At 38.6% G+C, this 14,550-nt stretch overlaps 1 protein-coding gene across 2 annotated transcripts in view; it reads right to left on the bottom strand.

The window, feature by feature from the left end:
* LOC306900744 (uncharacterized protein) overlaps positions 1-14,550 on the bottom strand; it is a 44,749-nt gene that overhangs the window by 29,556 nt on the left and 643 nt on the right. For both annotated transcript variants that reach the window (XM_079468006.1, XM_079468005.1), the window contains exon 2: positions 421-514. The gene's annotated coding sequence lies outside the window, so the exon portion shown is untranslated. The remainder of the gene's footprint in view (positions 1-420; positions 515-14,550) is intronic.

Below are 14,550 nucleotides of genomic sequence, written 5' to 3' on the forward strand. Positions count from 1 at the left end.
CATCGAACACTTTACTAACATGCCATAAATCAGTGTGTGCGTGTGCGTATAGGTATATTAAATCAGCATGATTGGACATTGCCCAAAAGGGAGGGATCAATTTTCTGAATCAAGAGAGCAGACAGAGAACGAGTCTGGCGTATAAAAATCCTGCACGAGTCTGCAACTACAACTACACATGAAACAAAAGGAGCATCCAGTAAGCCATTGCGCAATACACATGTCGCTCTTGGAAGCCAACACACACGTGTTCAAGCTCGGATTACGGAGGGCACATAGACTTTAACACACACAATATTAACACAATGAAAACGTGCTTCATAACATTCACATACCTGCACATGTATACAGCATGCGTCCCAGTGCAGTTATTAAATTGTGCTTTGTTTGCAGTTTTCCAATTCCATAACAATAACTCACCTGCTTGGCTGTCAGCCGTCTGCAGTGGAGCCCTGGTTTCTGTGGTAACCGCAGAGTGATGTCATATCATATGGGGAGGAGGCGGAGCCAGACTCTGTTGCAGGGAATACAGCATGGTTAGACACGGCTACTTCTAGTGTCCTTGGTAATTATAACAAATCCTTAAACACACACACACTTGTTGCCAGAAGGACTGTGTGCAAATCACAGCTTGAGGAAATCACCAAACCTCACAACTGAAGAATGTTTTTGACCTGAACGTAATTCAAACACGTAGCACAGACGTAAACATTAAACAAGAATCTGAATCTGTAATGCATTTTATGCAACATGCTAAACGACTTGGTCTACCTTGTTAACAAACAAATGGACACACAGAGAGCAAACCGAAGAGCAAGATATTTACCAGTACTATTGACCTAAATCTATAGATTACCGAACAGTCCAACAAATTCGATATGTTAGTGAAATCTTAGCTGTGTGGAAACGCAAAGTGGACAGAAGTAGTGACACCCAAGTAGGGGACGGCAAACAGATAACCAGCCGAGTCAAAAAAAAGAGGGAGATAGGAAGGAGAGGAGGAGGATCTTGGTAGGGGTGAGTGGACTGGCAGTTGCTTGTTGACAGGAAACGCCTTTGCAGCTGGAATGTGGAATGTTTAATATCTACAGCTTTAAAAACCCAGAGTGTTTAGGGAAGTAGCTTTGACATGCCATAGGAAAATATTTACACAGAATTGAGCTATTAACCTACAAAAAATAAAGCAGTCTTTTACAACCATGCATTAAAGGTAGTAGGGAAGGGATGCACCTGGAGGTCGACCGATATGGGTTTTTCTCTGGCCGTTTTTTTTAATTCAGGCCTGCCGATGGCCGATTTTCCTTTTTCCACCTTCATCTCATAAAATATTTTTACTTAATAAGAAGTGTTGTTTTTTTTACGTAATGTTTATTCTCCATTTCAGATTTCTAACACCGTGTTGAGCGTGACTTGCGGCTGTTGGAGCAGAAATAAAAAACGCTTCTTTCTGTATGTTTATCTGCCCCAGTCGCGTTCATACAGTATGTAAATTGTGTGCATTTATTTCATCCATTTGATAGAAAGATCGACCAAATTCATCTTAATGCAAAGAACAGAGTCTGACCCACAGATACATTTAAGCAGGAAAGTTAACATGCACGATTTAGCATGTAAAAACAGTAGAAGCAGAGACACACTATTTGAATTCGGCAGACATTAAACAGTTTTTCATCGTTTATGAGTACCGATATTTTTTCTGGTACTCACCGAAAGCAATCCCTTTACCTGTATTTTTTTTGTGAGGTGGCAATTTTCCAAGCACAACACAATAAGACTAATCAAAATAGAATTCGGGCTGTCAAGGTAACCGCTGTATTGTACTACCGTGCTACTGACAAGCCAACCGCAGGGACAGGAACGCAACCGCAGAAACAGCGGCAACCACCTTTTTTGAGCTATAGCATCATGGCATACTGTTATTTTTTAAACCTTTGAATTGTGCTATGATTTTTTTATTAATTAATGATGAATACAGGAGTGTACGTACAGGGTTAAGTGTTTCATTTTCCCGCCAACTTTTAGTATCGTGTTTTTCAAAGACGGTAGAAATGGCAGCCAGTTTGGGAATACTTCAGCTTTGAACCCAATGAAAAGGGAGAGCCAGTTAATTTAAATGAGCCAATATGCTAAATTTGCAGAACTGTAACAGGCACCAATACGTTGAATTTGAGGTGTCATCTCGCTAACCGCCATCCAGCCATCGAAAAGCGCAGCTGCCCTCACAAGCATCAAGTCACGGAGCAAGCTCAAAAAAGACAGTAGAGGCCGGTATCAGCCGACAGTAAGGAGTAGCCGATTCCTTTGCGAAATCTGTCAAATACAGTCGTGAAAGTAACAGGCACAAATGCCTTATAGCCGCTGTAACACAGTTTCTAGTGGAGGAAAGGGTTCGATTTCGCAAGGCAAAAATGTATAGCATGGTAAAGCAGTTGATAAAAAGCAAACGTATGAATATCGACTTCTACTCTGCCACAACGGACAATGTGGTCAAGTGTCAATATGACACCATATACGAGTCTCTTCACTATCTGAGCACTGCACTGTAAACCCAGTTTTTGATTCAACTCAAACAGATTGAGTTCATATTACTTAAATGTGTCTAATTTGTTGACATTACTTGTTAATTCTGATTAAGCTTAACTTTTTCATGTCCTTTCTTATTGTAATTGTGTTTTTAAGTCCAATCAGTAGTTTCTACTTAAACAAACTGAGTTTGTATTACTTAAACATGTGTTATTTCTTTACATTAATTAAGAATTCTGAGTAAACTGTACTTTTTAATGGCCTATCTTATTGTAATTATGTGTTTGAGCTCAAACAACTCAATATCATCAAGTTTTGCCTGTTACTAATACCAACGCATTGATGTCACAACCGCCAAAAATTGAGTTGAGTGACTTTTGAGACAGAACAGAGACGGAAACAAAGACACCTGTATCTAAATTGCCATTATAGCAAGCAGATTGTTCATTCACCGAAGTTTGAAGCCTTCGGTGAATAAACCGAGTTCAGACACAAAACGGTAAGTTGGAACCTGGCACTGGTTGCATGCCGTTGCAGTCCCGACTGCTAGCTGATGTAAATTAGCTAGAAGTACATCACGAAAGTGAGTTCACCCCTCACATTTGTACAAATATTTTATTATATCTTTTCATGGGGACAGCACTATTGAAATTATACTTTGATATAACTCAAAGTATCTATCAGATATATATCTGTATAATAAAGTTTCATTTCAATAGTACTGTAGTTATTTGAAAAAAACGAAAAAACGAACTTTGCTAGTTATTAACAGGTTAGCAGGGTAGCTATAGAGCTAACTCTGCCCCACACTCTTCTAGCTAACGTATGTCTTCACTGGTAACGTTAGCTAGCGCCCGTAACGGAAATTGTATGTCGCTCCCAGACAGCTAATGCAAGTTGAGCTGAGCCTGACACCTGAAGCAGCTAAAGTTAGCTCAGCCACCGAACATCGAACGTCCCGGTAAGTTGGCGCAAATACCAACTGCCTTGTTAGCGGATTCTATTGTGTGACTACGACTGAGTCAAATAAATTTAGCTTTGCTCCGACGTGTCCGGCGACCGTCTGCTTTGGGTACACTTCGAGTCCGCCCGATGTCCGGGTAACGTACTCGTTCACACAATAGACTGCTGGCCAGGCAATCTCTACATGCTTTTAAAGTGATACCGAGCTGATATGTCCGCTCTGAACCATTTTACTCTGTTGCTTCCAGACAGCTAAAGTTGAGACGGTGAAGCAGCTAGCCAGAGAACTGCAAACATCCTGGTAAATTGGTGCAGACTAGCTAACATAAAGCTAATTAGCTTTAATTTCTTGATTTCTATTTTTTTATTCGTTGTTAGTTAACTACTGTCATGCCTCTTCAAGTTTTTGTTATTTAGCTAATGTTAGCTTGTGGGCTATTGTGTTCAGGTCAATTTAAAATAGTACTCAAATTAGCTAAAGGTAACTTTTCCTTAGTTCATGTAACTTTAGCACCTGATTGCTCTGCAGTAATGTGCCACTGTAAAAAAACTACCTGTAAGTCGCTTTGGATAAAAGCGTCTGCCAAATGAATAAATGTAAATGTAAATGTTTCTTTTGTTGCTAATAAAAAGACATGTTCAATAAAAAGAAAATTGGATCAGTGTAATGTTGCAGTTGTATCTATGTATTCTACACGGTTCTATTGATTGAAAGATATATTTTGAGTTAGAAATAAGTTGGCGCAGTTAGAATATACAATTTAGTTGAATTGGTAATGGAGTAATGCTTACTTAACAAGCAGAGTTAAATAAATGGGTGGGGAATGATTGTTTAAGCTAAGTATCTTCAGTTACTGTAACTCGGTTATTAGTACATTGAACTTAAATATTCTATTCCATTCCATTATGGGCTCAAGTACATTGAACGTAGTCTACCTTACTTATTCAACTAATGCTTCATTACTTAAAAGTTAAGGCAACGAGTTACCTTGATTTTTTTAAGTAGATTCTACTTATCCGGGTTTACAGTGTGACTGGATTCTAAAATCATGTTGCCTCAAAACCATGTTTATGCCCGGGAACTACACGTCAGACAAAATTTCGGAAGCTCTCCGGAAAATTTGAAGAGTGGTCTTTGGATGAAAAAAGCTGACCTGTATCACCACAGAAAACGGGAGTGAAAAAGCTAAACTGGTCATGGCTTAACTGCTTTGGTCACAATTTACATTTGGCTGTCACGAACGCAATGGTCAGCGTTAGGGACTGCCCTGCCAGAGCAATGGGCCTATGTCACACCTTGGTGAATACATTCTCTCATAGCTGGTTGAAGAGAAGAAATCTGGGGTTAGCACAAAGCAGAACTTCAAATCCCTCAGCATAGCCTAAAAGGCTTGTCATGACCGGCGACACCACCATCCAAATCCAAGCTGGCAAGATATTGCTGTGCTTGAATCCGTGAATGCAGCACTGAAACCCGCTGCTGAGTTTACGGATCTGCTGTCTGGCGAGAGCTATGTGACCGTGTCATCAGTCAAACCCATGCTGAAACTCCTTACAGAAGACATCCTTAAACTATTAAATGAGGACACCACACTGACATCGGATATAAAGCAAAAAATGTGCAGTGTTCTCCTGGAGAAATAAAAACCGGCTGCCTTGCAAAAACTTTTGGCAAAGGCCTTCTTTTTAGACCCTAGATATTCGGGGATCATGTTTTTTACACTGGTGTAAAATCTGCAGTCATCGAAGAGATGCTGGGAATGTCGGAGGAAGAAAGAAGCGGTGCCAGTGAATCAGTGGCTACAGACGAAAGGCAAGTTGAGGTGCCACCTGGTGCAAAGACCAAGTCTCTTGAAGACCTGTTAAAGTCATGGACAACCTCTGCATACATTTCTGTAAGTTTTAGGCCCATGAAGTATCTGTGTATTTTGACGAGTACGAGTAAAAGTACATGGGCTTAGTATCGGGCCCGATACAGACACCAGTATCTGTTTCAAAGCATCCCTAAATGTTAGGGATAAGGTTAGTTAGGCCACATACACACTGCTGCTAAATTGTGTTTTCAATTCACAGTTTATTTCTTAAAGCAACAGTTCGCCCAAAAACTCATCCTCAAATATATATAAATGTCTTTGCTCTGATGAACACAGAGAAATATATTTCAAAGAATGCTTGTAACCAAACAGTTCTTGGACCCCATTGACTACCAAATAACATATTTTGAAGAATGTAGGAAGGCAAACAGTTCTGGGGCACTCTTGACTACCATTGTAATTTTTTCTACTATGGTAGGCAATGGTGGCCAAGAACTGTTGCAAGCATTCTTCCAATATATTTCCTGGTGTTAATCAGAAAATTGAAATTTATACAGATTTGGAACAACTTGAGGGTGAGTAAATGATGACAGAATTTAGACTTTGGGTTGAACTATCCCTTGAATCCTGTTGTGTTCACACTAATTTACAGAAGAGACAATGAGCATTCTACTTTCAAATTAAATATTGGAAAAAAAGCTATGGTGAGAACAGTTTTTCAGCAGTTTTAAACTGACGAACAGAACGAGTCTCTAATCATTTGCTATCGGCTACTTTCTGGTTAAAAAGTTGTTATGGTTGTTATGGACCAGAAAAGAAGAGCGACCTGTGCTTTCCTTGCCTTCTTTAAGACGTGACTTAAAAATATGAATAACTAATAAATAATGTTTGTATTTTGCTTGGGTTTAGCAGATTGGATTTATATCTGTTTAGCTAAGACACATTTATGTGGCCAAGTGCCCTCTTTGGAAATTAATCATGGCTGGTGGAAAGCAAATGAAAAGCGCCTTCCAAGGCGTTATTTCTGCACTCCCGGGACATCCGTGCCATCTGAAAGTGGATTTTCTGCTGCAGGTCTAACTGTCAAGAGGCTCCAGACTGTCCCCACAACATTTAAACATGTTACTTTATTATATCAAAACTAGCCAAGCTTTAGATCGAGGTAGGTCTGCTATTTTTATTTGATGAAAACACTTTCTGAAGGAAATGAACTTTGTCGGTTTCGTTGTGTCATTTGTCATCCGATGGAAGCAGCCTTTGAAATGAGACACAGCATGTTTTTTATTCATTTCCAATTTATTATTAAAATCTTATCAAGTAACTGTTAATGTTCAAATGAGTGTCGGTTATCGGTTAAGGAAATTTACCAAATAATTCTGGGGCACTTTTGACTATCATTTAGGTTTTTTTTAAGTCAGTGGTGCTTCATCTGTTGGTTGCTAACATTATTCCAAAATATATATTTTTGTGTTCAACCAAACAAAGAAATGTATACCTGTCTGGAACAATTAGAGGGCGAGTAATTCATGACAACATTTTTGGGTGTAGTTACCATTTACATGCCTTTGGCAAATAAAAATAAAAAGAAGGCCTGTTCACATCAAAGATGATAACTAGGGCTGGAACAATTCCTTGAGTAACTTGAGGAATAAGATTATTTGCCTCGAAGCTTTGTTTAATCCATTTAACCACAGTACACACAGAGCACCGCGTTTCCCATGAACCATGATCACTGTGGCACAGTCCGCCAAACTCTGGACATGAAAACAGAAGACGCTGCAGAATAAATTACAGAAAAATCTACCGGTGTTCATTTCTGCTCTCACAACCGCGAGACTGACAAATGGTATGTGTGCTTCAGAATGGTGACAGAGCATTGTGCCTGGTACGTTTCTTATCTTTAAACTGAACTTTTAGGACTTCGGCCGGCATAGTTGATCCTGTCTGAATAGCACATTTACATTTACATTAATGCATTTGGCAGACGCTTTTATCCAAAGCGACTTATATTGCATTATCCTTTACATTTATACATAGGTATCTGCAATCCCTTGGGATCGAACCCACAACCTTGTGTTGTTAACGCAATGCTCTTACCACTGAGCTACAGGAAAGCTTGCGTCTATGGAAGCAGAAAAGAGACATAATGTTTTGAAATTTAATAGCCAATGAATACTTGAGTTTGAATTATTTTACTTTGGAAACCTTGTATCTGAATTTATTTGTTTCGAATTTACCTCTATGAAATTTAAATATGAAAATTCTTGATTTCCATTTTAAAAACTTGAATTTAATGCTCACAAATTCAGATACAAAACAAAATCAACTTACAGAATTTCAGATAAAATACATTCAGGTTGATCAAATTCGATTGCTCTTATTCAGATCTAAAATTTCAAGTAAATTTTTTTTAAAGAAAACATATGTCTAATTCGACTGCTCAAATTCAGATCGAAAAATTCAAGTTAAATATTCACATGGTAACATCCGGGCTACCCAGGATAGGAAAAACAGTTGAGCCCAGAGCCCGTCTGCAATTGAACCGAACCATTGAACCGAACCAATGAACAGACGTCGGGCGGCCTATCAGAGCACGTCAACCTGACTGTCTGTCATGATCCAAGAAGAGGCAAAGTCACGTATATTAAACCTGTAAAGAAGATGACTTCTAGGGAAAACGAAGGCGATCCGGTAGTTTGCTGTTTATGTACAATCAGACTCGACAGAACAAAAGTATGTTGTTGCTGATTATTTTTTTGGAACACATAACTGTTAGCTATGGTTTGTTGTGTGACTCGTCTCTCTATGTAGGTAAGTCAGCTAGGCAACACGTTATAGCCAGCAGGAAAACTTCTCCGGTTACTTTCGTAACCTCGGTTGCCTGAGAAGCGAGAACGAGACATCTGTATAGGTGTCTGTGGCCTAGTGGTTAGAGCGTTGGACTTGTGATCAGAAATTTGCTGATTCGGATCTCAGTGCCAGCAGGTCATGATTGAAGTGCCATATATGCAACATTCTTGTCCATCACGTGCTTATTTGTACTTTTTTACGTTTTGGTATATAATTCAATTGTTTTTCACTCATGTCTATTCAAAAAATATATAAAAAATAAATTACAACAAAACGAGCAGTTTGCTGATCTTTGTCTTTATTGAACATTACACATTGTTTGGTCTGCTTTGTAACATGACTGCAATTAAAATCTCAGCGCTATGCATACATGACTGCCTCCATATATTATTTAATAATCCCTAAAGTACTTCATTCAGTTCTTTTCTCTCCTTGACAAGTTACAAACGCTGTCTACTGTTGTTAGCCGTTAGCACTAGGTATTAGGAGGGGCTCTGGCATAGATAAGAAACCCTTATTTTAGTTAGATCGAAGGGTCTTTAAGACATCCAACTGGAGAAAGCGTAAAAGCGAACAAAACCCATTGACATCCGTTTAAAAACTAGCCTGTTGTCTCCTTTGCTGTGTTCCGATGAAGCCAAGGTGATAGCATTAGCCGTTGCGCTTTTGGTTTTGGCGTGGGGGGGAGCTGAGGAGATTAAGTAGCACGTCACACAACAGCAGATTCGACTAGGAGCAGGCACGATTCAGATATCTTAAAATATAATTGAGACTAGTCGAAACTGAATTAGAGATATCTTTAAATACTTTGCGTATTTGTGACGCGATAATTTTAGATATCTATGAGGTCATTACAGATATCTAAAATAGAGTTTTGACTAGTCAAAACATATTTACAGATATCTCGAATCATATTTCTTACTAGCGCAATTATAATTGCAGATATCTCTAATTATCAATTTGACTAGTGAAATTACAATTATGACTCGTCGAAATACAATTAAAACTATCTAAAATATATTTTATGGATAGTCAAACCCAAGGTTTTTATGTCAAAACGGCTTGCCATAAGAAGTCATCTTCTTTACATGTTTAATATACGTGACTTTGCCTCTTCTTGGATCATGACAGACAGTCAGGTTGACGTGCTCTGATAGGCCGCCCGACGTCGGTTCATTGGTTCGGTTCATTGGTTCGGTTCAATTGTTCGGTTCAATGGTTCGGTTCATTGGTTCTGTTCAATGGTTCGGTTCAATGGTTCGGTTCAATTGCAGACGGGCTCTGGGCTCAACTGTTTTTCCTATCCTGGGTAGCCCGGATGTTACCATGTGAATATTTAACTTGAATTTTTCGATCTGAATTTGAGCAGTCGAATTAGACATATGTTTTCTTTGAAAAATATTAACTTGAAATTTTAGATCTGAATAAGAGCAATCGAATTTGATCAACCTGAATGTATTTTATCTGAAATTCTGTAAGTTGATTTTGTTTTGTATCTGAATTTGTGAGCATTAAATTCAAGTTTTTAAAATGGAAATCAAGAATTTTCATATTTAAATTTCATAGAGGTAAATTCGAAACAAATAAATTCAGATACAAGGTTTCCAAAGTAAAATAATTCAAACTCAAGTATTCATTGGCTGTTAAATTTCAAAACATTATGTCTCTTATTTGCTTCCATATGCGTCACAGTACGTTTTATAGTACTGTATATAGGCTGTATAGTGCGACATATAACTTTATGCATTTACCAGTGTAGCACGCATGCAATACAGTTGCAGGTGCATTACAGTTTTTCTCCATTGGTTTGGCTCATTTCTTGAAACAGAAATTACATTCTCAAAACAACATGGACAAACCTCCAAACAACTTGGCAATTGTTTACAACAGAATGGAATTTCTCATTCATTTGATCAAATTGCAAATGTCTAAATACATGTGTCAATGTCTCGCTACATCTTTGCAAATGATTAAGTACAGGTAGCCTACATTTAGGACAATTTCCAAGTGAATTGATCTTGTTGATCTAAACTGATTGTCGATTCTCAGTCTAATGGTTGTTCGCTCCAAAACGTTTCAGCATCATTTCATTGTATAAGTCATCATATGCAAAATAGTCTGTTCAATTGTCAAAATTAGTCAAGACCATAATACCATGAATACCATATATGAATCCCTTGGAACATTTTATACATTTATTACAGCAATTGACAGTCAGGTGAAACTAGAACTTGACTAACGAAGGAGGAGATTCACACATCTCAGATGACCAATTATGTATGTTTAGTTACCTGACAGGGGCTGTCCATGACTGTAAATGCTGCCAAACATGTATATAAAGAGCTTGACATGCAGAACCAATACAATTTCTGAACATGGAGGCACCTGGCCAAGTAAATGAACAAGGGCAACTGCCTGCTTGAGGAAGAGGAGGAGGAAGAAGAGGAGGAAGAGGACTAGTAAGGGTGCGCGGTGGTGGAATAGGGGGAAGAGGCAGAGGAGCATGAAGAAACCATGCTGTCCCAGATGAAATTCAGGCCACAATTATAGACCATGTCATCAACCATGGCCTTAGTCGCCGAGTTCAGCCTAATGTGCCTCGCTCTACAGTGTGTGTGTGTGTGTGTTTGTGTGTGATAGGCCTACAGTAATATCTTACCTCAATGGTATGTTATGATACTTAAAATGACAAGAAAAACATTGGAAAAACACAGTTTTCCACGACAACCTTGCACAGGTGGCAGAGAAAAACTTCTCAATGAACAAGAGATCTGTAACATGGTGATGGCAAATAATGCCATCACAATGAGACACTGCAATCCTACAAGACAATGCCATATTCCAAAATGTCAACTTTATAAGCATCTCCACAATAGACCGTATATTGAAGAAGCATCAGATGACAATGAAGCAGATTTACAGGGTACCATTTGAGAGGAACTCTGATAGAGTGAAAGAGCTGCGGTACCAGTATGTACATGTAAGTCAGTTACTGGTGATCCAAAGCAGTGGTTCCCAAACTTTTTTCGCTTCAGTATTACGTGATTTGTGTATCCAGGTATGAAAATATTTGATTTACATTTCAGTAAGCCTAGTCATTGATGATTTCCCCCCTCCCCTTTCTGTCAAATACCCCCTGTAGTACCTCTTCATAGGGGTACATGTACCCCACGTTTGGAACCACAGGAGTAGTGGCCAGTAGTAAATTGATCTAGTGGAGAACATAGAACATTCCTATGTAATTGTCTGTAACTGTAGTGTATGACTGATTTGATGTTTTCTTTTTTTACGCTATTGTAGAGAATAATTACATTTACTCACTTGGCTGACGCTTTTATCCAAATCGACTTACAAGTAGTTTTTTTAGATTCGAAGGTCAGACTGGTGGTCAGAGCGTTGGGCTTGTGATCAGAAGGTTGCCGGCTCGAATCTCAGTGCCAATGGCCGAAGACGTGGCCGTAATATTATTGGCCACCGGGCCACGGCGGATGTCCCAGGCTAGCGAGTGGGGCAATACAACTATGTGTGCTGCAATGCAATGAGACAACGTATAACCCAATGTTTAGGTTATGTTTAACCCAGGAACACAGTTAACCTGACCCACTGGTTGGGTCAAATAAACAACCCAGCATTCTGGGTAAAATGGTTAAACCCAGCACCTGGGTCAAAATAACCCAGCGCGTGTTCTGTCCCATAGTTACCCAGCAGCTGGGTTAAGGTTGGGTTATTTTTTAACCCAGCTATTTTTAGTGTGCACAAACCGTCACGTGATTACAGAAAATCTTTCATCTTACAGTTCAACTACTTTTGTCTTCATTTGTAGTGTATCTTACCCAAGCTATAACATGTGAAAGGTAAGACTTAACCAAACACAAAGAAAGTTCAGTGAGGTGAAACTTCTGAGATGTTATCCATTCACAAACCCCATCCAACAAGCTGCAAACTGCATAACAATCTTGTGGTACAATACCCGCTCTGTATCCTCCTTTTTCTTGACGTCTCCATGGAGTGCACCATTACCACGAGTGACTTCTGTTTTGTATTTATACTATGTTAGAGGACATTTCTGTTAATGGTTCAAAATAAAGTTTCCCGTATAATTTTTGCAGGCTCACAACAGCCACAGAAAGCTCAGAAAACCATACGGTAAACGGTTGATGGTTAAGGCAAAGAATTTGTCCAATGTTAATGCTGCGTAACAAAATCATGGAGACCCATGATTTAGACCCTGCTTTTTTACATTAAATTACATAAAAGCAAGTAACATCCATTTAAAAGCTTTCAAGCTAAATTGGTAATGCCTAAATAAGGGGATCAAGAGTCAAACCGAAAGTTTTAATCATCAGCCCTACGTGCATACACAAGGCATAATGGGTAATTTCGTACATTGCAAAAAAAGATCAATATTATGACTGTTACCATCAAATTTCCCAGCACCTTATCTAGCCAAGGAACATAAACAAATGCCGTAAAAATTTGTAGATCTAACCTGAGGTCAAATTCCACTGTTTCACAGTGGCAAGTTAAACGAGAAAATCAACCTATGCATTCCATAAAATAACAACTATTTAACTTCATTTGTTGAAGATGTTGCCGAAGTTCCCTAAATAATCACATCATGAGAGGAGTGACTCATGCTGGGGATGATAAATTGTTCCTTAACCAGGAGTGGCAGAAAAGGACAACTGAATTGACACAAACAGACGTACATTCTCAGTGCATTGTGTAGTTATCAAAGGATATTCACTATTTCGAGAAACCACAAAGATATGCAAAGGATAAATCAGAAATGAAACCAAATATGAAGCTGAGGATTTGCTGCTTAACAATAAATGGACAGTAGGCCTACTGAAAACAGTAAATTGTATTGTATTAAAATGATTGAAGATATATCAATCTAGCACCGTGGAGAAACAGGTCATGGACTATTGCCAAAAATATTTGCCGCTCCACTGGAATCACGAAAAAAAAATTGTAATGGAACCTTGCAATTGACCAGCTGAAATAAATAAGTATTTCAGACAAAACTGCTAATAAAACAATAGAAAATGCTATGATTTGCAGTTACCCAGCCCCAAAAAGCACTACCAACCAAGTCTTGAATACAGCGACATACCAGTTGCTAAATGCAAAAAGATTCTAATACGGACAACAAAAACACTGACCTCACCCTCTTTCCAGGTAAGTTTGTAAAGAAAATCTGAGCCATCCAAATGAAATCACAATGGGGAAGAACAAGCCAAACTGCTTGTCAGTCTCAAACAGAACATACTGTTAACATTAAAAACCGAATATCGAAAACTAATAATAAATAAGTGAATGACACAAAGAAAGTCACCATGTTGGTATTCAAAGCAAGGTTGCTTTTTTTCACAATATGATGTATAGCTTTTCCACAGCTAAACTTAACTGACCAGGTATGAACCAAGTTAAGAAACCACTAACCGAAAGCTTTTTTACACAACAGTGTCTGTTTTCTTTCAGTTTGCATGCGTGTGCACCACTGGTTCAGCCAGTTCTTCTGAGGGAAAATAGTTAACATGCTCTATCTGAAGAACAAAAGCAATGAATGAGCTGGGCTGGCAATGCTTCAATACACAGACAGGAAGTGATGTAGTGCGGCCCATCACCTGCTCATAAACTGACGCAGATAACCTCATTCATCAAAGAAACAATGTGTTTAAATGACCTGGCTGACAGCATAAGATCATTTAAGCTCTTCTGTGACGTGCCAGGGAATTAAATGCTAATGGTGGGGCTCCCCAAGAACCGCAAGCCGGAAAAGAACTGGCTGAAGAATGACTATAGTTATGCCTGTATTGGGTCGAAAGTAAGGAATTCGCCTAATCCACATTGATCATCAAAAGGTTAAAGTTGTGTGTTGCTGTCGCTCAGTTGAAAGGGCATTGTGTAAGAAGCAATGGAATGCTTTGGGTACGTGTCTGTTAAAAGTGTCTCAAACACATAGATCACTGTACTGTACTGTTTGCAGACTTAAAAGAAACCTGTAGTGTCGCAATGTCACATTTAACTTAAACTTAACATTTGATCCACGATTTCACAGCTTGTATCGAGAAAAACTAGAAAAACAGCTGCAGAAACGAACAGCTAGAACTCATCTATTGTTTACTGTTTGAAACAATAATATTCGTGCTAAACACAAATAAACCATTAAAACTACAAGCATTAGGCCACATTTAAGAAAGAAAAAAGGTATACAAGTCACAAAGTATTACCATGGTACTTTGAACCAAGACAATATTACTACAGCTACTTTACAAGACACTACTGCAGAGAAACCAATACGTTTAACAAACGACATGTTGATATACGTCATGTTGACGTGTTCAAGTTTTCACGATCTTTGTTTTAACGTAATTAAACGTTTTAGTGTCAGCGT

Source organism: Barbatula barbatula (assembly GCF_947034865.1).
Source record: "Barbatula barbatula genome assembly, chromosome: 11".
NCBI classification, from domain to species: domain Eukaryota; kingdom Metazoa; phylum Chordata; class Actinopteri; order Cypriniformes; family Nemacheilidae; genus Barbatula; species Barbatula barbatula.